Here is a 7739-nt window from a genome sequence, read left to right as displayed (position 1 = left end):
TCTCGTTAATTCTGATGTATTACAAATTCCAAAGTCAGAATTTGGAAATATGTTTGTGGATATTCATGCTGTTATACATTATATAATGTGAACATCTGTAGAATATTTCTCATTCAGTACCCAAAAACCACTTTCAGCAACAAACTGTCCTGATGTAATTCTGTATAGATTCCATGTTTCTGCTTTGTTGATGATTGATGAGTATTTGTCTTTCGTAACTACTTTGAAATCCCATATAAAACCCATATATAGTAATTGCATTAAGCCAAGGCTTGCTTTTAATGCTTATTATCTTAAATTCCAGACACAGTTTACAACTTTGTCATTTATCAGATGCTTTTACTCTAACCAATTGACAAAAGTACATTTTATATGGCATGCCAACACCCCCACACCTAGTGAGGCAAAGTTTCAAATAAGTTCTCGTCAAGGGATATGCAGAAATGAAGGCAATAAAACTCCCCCTTGCTCACGGTTTACAACTCTTGCCTCACTACAGACGTATTCTAACAATCCATGTCTCTCCCTCTACCATGTTTCAATATAAGAATAAAAATATACAATTCAGAAGTTGCATGGATAAACACATTGGGCCTCATTTATCAAATGTGAGCCTAATGAAATTGACCGTAAATCCTTCGGAAAAGCATGTGTTCATATAATGTGGCATGATTTTCATATAATTGAATATTATAATTATTAATATAATCTAAAAACGCAACAGGATTCAACATAAAATGGGTTATGTTTCATTCTGGTTGAATTCCAGAAAACACATTAAAAAGTTTGCGATAAATAGGGCGTAGCTTACAAGTCATTGCTTAGACCACTGTTTATTTGGCTGGCCTCTCTTTACATTACATGTACATTTATTGCTTTGTTAGAAGATTTGGGGCATGGCATAGCCTACTTCGGAAAGAGCGCATCGTCAAAGACCGAGCCGATTTCTTTGGTGAGGCTCACAAAAGAAGCAAGTAACAATAATGGTGAATTCCAGTTCAAGTTTAAGTTTATACCTGCAAACATCATGGCATGGCAAGTGGCATGGCATGTGGCTGATGCGCTTCATTTATTTACAAGTTTAGTTTTTTCCCTAGGTCAGGACAGGGAGGTTATTGCTGTCACCCTCCAGAGGGATTCCAGATATCCAACATCTCTCCTATAATTTGCGAATGCGTACCTCCAGCCGCGTACAGTTGCATCTCAAAAAAGAATTATATTGTTGAAAAGTACAATTCAGAAAGTGAAACTTTCATATGTTCTAGATTCATTACACATGAAGTTACAGCTTACAGCTCATGAAAATCAAAAATCCAGTATCTCAAAATACAGAGGTGTTATGGAAGCCCAGGTTGCTTTGATAGTGGCCTTCAGCTTGTCTGTATTGTTGGGTTGGGTTGTTAGGTTGTCTCTCATCTTCCTCTTGACAATTCAGGAAGACGAGTTGGCTGGCCAATCAAGCACAGTAATACCATGGCCAGCAAACCAGTTACTAGTAGTTTTGGCACTGTGGGCAGGTGCCAAGTCCTGCTGGAAAAGGAAATCAGCATCTCCATAAAGCTTCAGCAGATGGAACTATGAAGTGCTCTAAAATCTCCTGGTAGACGGCTGCATTGACTCTGGACTTGATAAAACACAGTGGACCAGCACCTGCAGATGACATGGTACCTCAAATCATTGCTGACTGAAGAAACTTCACATTAGACTTCAAGCAACTTGGATTCTGTGCCTCTCCACTCTTCCTCCAGACTCTGCGACCTTGATTTCCAAATGAAATGCAAAATATACTTTCATCTGAAAAGAGGACTTTGGACTACTTGGTCCAGTTCTTTTTCTCCTTTGGCCAGGTAAGACACTTCTGACTTGTCTCTGTTTCAGGAGTGGCTTGACACTAGGAATGCAACACTTGTAGCCCATTTCGGTGTGTGGTGGCTCTTGATGTACTGACTCCAGCCTCAGTCTACTCCCTTCAATGTGAATTGCATGCTCAATGGGACTTGGCCAGTCTAAAACATTCCTCTTTTTCCCCCGAATGAAGTCATTTGTTGTGTTGGAAGTGTGTTTTGGGTCATTGTCTTACTGCATGATGAAGTTCCTCCCAATTAGTTTGAGACATTTCTCCGTAAGTTGGCAGACAGAATGTTTTTGTCGACTTCTGAATTCATCCTACTGCTACCATCATGAGTTACATCATCAATAAAGATTAGTGAGAAGCTCCAGAAGCAGCCATTCTTGATACCATGATACTACTTGAGCCATAATACTTCCTCCACCGTGCTTCACAGATGAGCTTGTATGCTTTAGATTATGAGCAGATCCCTTCTTTCTCCACACACTCCTTTAAGTTTAATCTTGGTCTTGTCAATACATAAAACTTTGTTCCAGAACTTTTGTGGCTTATCTCTGTACTGCTTTACGAATTGTAATCTTGCCTTCAGATTCTTCCTGCCGATGAGTGGTTTGCATCTGGTGGTATAGCCACTATATTGCTGCTCTCTAAGTCTTCTTTGAATGGTTGATTGAGAAACCTTCACCCCTGCCCCATGGAGATTGTTTATGATGTCACTGACTGATGTTTTGGGGGTTTTATTCAGAGTTTTCCTTGGTCGACCTGTTTGATGTCTGTTGCTCAGTACGCCAGCAGTTTCTTTCTTTTTCAGGACATTCCAAGTTGTTGTACAACAACAAGTTGTTGTTTCTCCCAAAGCTCTCTGGTCTTCATGTTGGTGTATCTTTTGTTACACAAATGCAGTCTTCACAGACAAAACCCAAGGCTAAAACAAAGAGTAGTTATTCAGAACGATTTAACCGATCAATATAACTGGACACATCTGGGCAACAAGAAACACCTGTCAGTCACTTGTTCCAGTACTTTTGTTCACCTAAAAATTGGGTGGTCTGATACAAAGGGTGATATGTTCTAAGTTTGTGCATATACATACGTAGTTCTGGGTTGGTCCTTCACTTAGAAATTGAGATATTCAGTGCTAAACTATAAAAACATAAGGCATTTTGTTTTTATTGTATTTCTGTGTATCTTTTGTGTACACTGTATGTATGCATGCTCTGACAAAGATTCGTCTGAATGGTACAAGCCTCTTCTTTCATTTAAGCCTCCAACCACATGTAGTTTTTGAGATATTGACACATAGTACAAAATTGCCTTCGAGGGGGCTAAAGTGGAAAGGGTTAAACAATGGCACTTCTTCATTAATATTTTTAAATCCACAGAAGAGTAGAAGACTTTTAAGTGGAAAGAATATGTCATTAGATGTAATTTACAAGTTAAACAAAGGTACAGTAGTTGCCTGTGGGTATCCACTCCACTAGTGTGGAAGTGAAAGAGTTTTATTTCAGTGAATCCAAAAATAACTTAATGTTCAATTAACTAACTACAAATGTATAGAATAATATGCATAATATGTCATGAATTCACTGAACTGAAAAGGAATTACCCAAATACTGATGATTTCTGAAGGGATTTTGACATATCATTATTTTACTGCACTTAAACTATACTGAACTCCACTAAAGTAATTTAGTTGTTGGCTTCCACTCAAGGTCCATTATTGGTTCTCAAAGGAGCAAGATTGTATATATGACAGATTGTTAACTGCAATCAGGTCAATTCACAGTATAATTCCATTGCCCATACTGGGCACAACACAAGTAATTGGATTTACTCTTCAATACCAACTTGGCCTTCTGCCATAAACTGATGTAAAGTTAGTGGTGGTACGGTGGTACAGTGGATAACACTGTTGCCTCACAACAACAACGTCCACGGTTTGAGGTGGTTTATTTTGGGAGGACTTCAGGAGGAAACCCTCTATATAGGGTTTTTGTATAGAGCGATATGTAGGACATTACATTACATTAATGGCATTTGGCAGACGCTCTTATCCAGAGCGACGTACAACATAGTGCATACCCATAACCAGGGATAAGTACGCTGAAAGACCCTAGGGGAAGTACAATTTCAACTGCTACCTGTACAACAAAGATAAGGACCAGGGCCTATTTGAATTTATTTTATTTTATTTATTTTTTTAAACAAACAAATAAACAAACAAACAAAGCAAAAGTGACCAAACTTAACTATCCAAACACTGCTTACCTAGCCAACTAAAAAAACCGATACACAAAGTAAATCACAAAGACAACAATTAAGGTTCACAGGGAGGTAGGGAGGGACGGGGAGGGTGCTGCTTGAAGAAGTGCGTCTTCAGTTTGCGCTTGAAGGTGGGGAGAGATACGGTTCTGACCTCAACGGGGAGTTCGTTCCACCACCGTAGAGGTGGTATATTTTCGTTTGTTCATCCACGGTTTGAGGTGGTATATTTTCGGAGGAGTTCAGGAGGAAGGGTGAGGCAGTCCATACCATGCCCATACAATCCTGTCACACAAAATGTATGTGTGTTATAGTTATTTACGTTATTTATATATTATATATTTATATATTGCATATATATTTTGTGGATGTGTAGTGGATACATACATATGTAGTAATTTATGGTTATTTAAAACATTTCCAACCGCTTTATAGTCACAAAATGGATTTTGCACTGTAAATGTGTATGTTTCATTTAACTAATGTGAACGTTAATGAGAACTATTATGACAAACGTTGGCAAATTCAGTTTCCTCTAAATACACTCAGTGACCCCTTTGCAACCCCTATGTATTAGACTGATTATTTTGGATTTAGCGGTCTATTCCTGAGTGGCATGGAGGTGCTGTGGGTAGCACCGTTGTCTCACAGCAAGAAGGTCCTGGGTTTCAGTCCCAACAGGGGCCTTTTTGTGTGGAGTATGCATGTTCTGTGTCATGTGTGTTTCATCCGGGTACTCTGGTTTCCTCCCACAGTCCAAAGGCACACAGGCGTGACAGTCTAAATTGCCATGTATGAAATTGCCGTATGAGCGTGTGTAAGCCTGGATTGGTGACCTGTCCAGCATGTATTCCTGCATATGCTGTAATAGGCATCAGCAATCCTCATCAGGAATAAGTGGGGGAATGGATGGATGGTCTTCTGCTGTATCCCATCCATTTCAATGTTAAATGTGTTTTGTGTTCAGTGATACAGCTATTTGAGGTACTGTCACCTTCATGTTAAAACGCGAAAACATTCTCTGGACACACTAGAAACTGTTGTGTGTGATAATCCCAGGAAATCAGCATGTTTCTGAGATATTCAAACCACCCTGTCTGGTGCCAACAATTATTCCGAGGCTAAAGTCAATGAAATCACATTTCTTCCCCATTCTGGTGTCTGGTCTGAACAACAATGAGATGCTGCCATATGATTGGCTGATTAGATATTTTCATTAAAGAGTTGGTATTAAGGTCTTCCTAATAAAGTAGTCATTGAGTGTATATATTGCAGGGCTAAAATCAAAGTGTTACAGGCCAGAATGAGACCGCTACTTTGCTGGCCCTCCTAAGAAAGTAATCAAAAATCCATTAAGAGGAAGTCATAATAACAAAACCTAATTTTCTGTATCTGGTATGCAATAATATGCTTTTGGGTACTTATGTTTTAAAATATCATTTTAATTCACATAAATATTTATTCAATTTTTATAATGCATGGAAGATACAGAGTTTGAGAGGCACAGCTGTTGCTGTTACCCCGAGTTACTGCTCACCATAACTTTTATCTAAAAACCAAGTCATACTAAATAATTACACTTCCAAACCCCCAGTATTGTAAGTCTTGTCATTTCGAATTGAACTGGGTGGACTCCAAACTTAACAAACATGCATTAAGCATGACAAGAAGTTCAAAAGCTATTTAAACTGTGTTTTGTCAATATAAGTAATATACTTTATTTGAAGCCTTGCAACTAATATTGAGGCTAATACTTGTGAATCCATCACAGGAATGATGTGGATACTGCTACAGAAAAATATAGCTAAAACTGACTTGGAAAAAACAATCATAACTTCTGCAGACAATTAAACATTTATTTGTGAATAAAAAACAGCAGTACAATACACAAAGTTAAGCCAGCTTTTAATAAATAATTTATCTCTCAATTGAAGTATTTCCTACATACTTATTTATTACACATGGAAGAATTCAAATACAATACTTAAAATGTATGAATATATACATTTTTAGGCTTTTTCAATGTTTCCCAAGCATCTTACCAGACATGTCTTTTCCAATGTGACCTCTGAGCTTTTCTTTTTTTGGATAATTTCACAGACTGAATCTACAGAATGGATAGAGCTACAACAAGTCCGGGTATGTACAATACATTGGACACAACTGAACATGTTTCACGGTCAATTTCACCGTAGTGAGAAATATGTAGTTATAACAAGGTCTTATTTGTATCCAACCATGTTACCAACATTCACTGCATGAAAAATCTGTAAATAACACGCATTTCATCACTGGACCATGTACTCCAAGTGGCCAAATGGAATTTAATTCAGTATCAAACATTCAGAGAGGATTGGATTAAATAGGGATGCAAAACACATGGGAAAATTTAAATTGCATTAATATTATTTCAAATGTACCTTTCAGAGCACTCTTTTACGCCAAATCATATTTTTACAGGAAGTCTTATATTTTGTCCAGCTTTAGAAGCATACAGAATGTCCACCAGAGGGCAGCACATCTCTGTGGCCAGAGGTTTGATCGTTTCATAAAAAGACCATTTCTGTCTTGGTCAGTGCATATCAAATACATCTGTACAAAACAAAATAAAAATGCAACTATTGCCATCAAAGTATATAAAAAGATAAATAGAAGTTTTCAGAACAATACTTTTGTTTCCCATTTGCTAATTAAATCACAAAAAAATAAATTGATATCAAATAAACCAACTGCAACTTTAATTGCACTTAAAATATCTAGATTGTTTAGCAGTTACCAGCCAGCCTCCATTCAGTTACTGCTGAAAATATATATTTTTATTCTTGTTCTTAATTTTGTGCCTTCATATTCTGAAAAGCAAAAATACACAAGAGTTGTTCTTCAACAAAAAACATATCAGTCATGATACATTGAATGAAGACAGAAGGTAACCAGTTCAAAAAGCCTCAACCTAATCATTTATTTAGCTAAAATATGCACAAGAGAAGCACCAGCAGGTGCTGTTGCCACCATCAGACTCAAAAGTTTCCATCGAACAATACTACAGCACAAAAAACTCTCCTCTCTATGGAGTGCATTGCATATGCTTGCCACCCACTCAGTGTTGCATCAGTGTTGATGGCAAATTAATTGATCAAAACATTTTCTGTGCTCATTTTCGAAATTAGGCTTGACAAAATTGTGTTTGTTCATTTCAGCAGATGGGATCCATGCAAAATACCAATAGCTTTATTTTCCCCCCTCTTCTCCAGTGAAACTCATGAAAGAAATACTTCAGAACAGAGTGCGACCAAAAGACTTCCCTCTTTCCCAAGGAGGAGAAGACAAGCTGATTACATCACAGGTGCTATTGGAAGAACCCTGTACAAGAAAAAATATTGCTTCACTGACTGATCTTCATATTGCTTCTGGACGATGGAAGCTTCATGATTATGTTACGATTTGCATACAACAAAATAACAGGAAAGCCTGTTGTATCTATTGATTAAGTTTAGGCCATCCCTGGTTTTGTTTGAAACAGTACATCACATTACCTAGAATATTTAAAAGAAAAAAGAAAAATACTGGCAAGGTTTAAGTGGAAATGGCAGTAGCCATCCAGTGCACTCTATATATCTGGCAGAAAGGT

The sequence above is a fragment of the Conger conger genome, chromosome 2 (assembly GCF_963514075.1).
Source record: "Conger conger chromosome 2, fConCon1.1, whole genome shotgun sequence".
Lineage (NCBI taxonomy): Eukaryota > Metazoa > Chordata > Actinopteri > Anguilliformes > Congridae > Conger > Conger conger.
The sequence above is the reverse complement of the archived record's forward strand: the minus strand, read 5'-3'. Positions refer to the sequence as shown.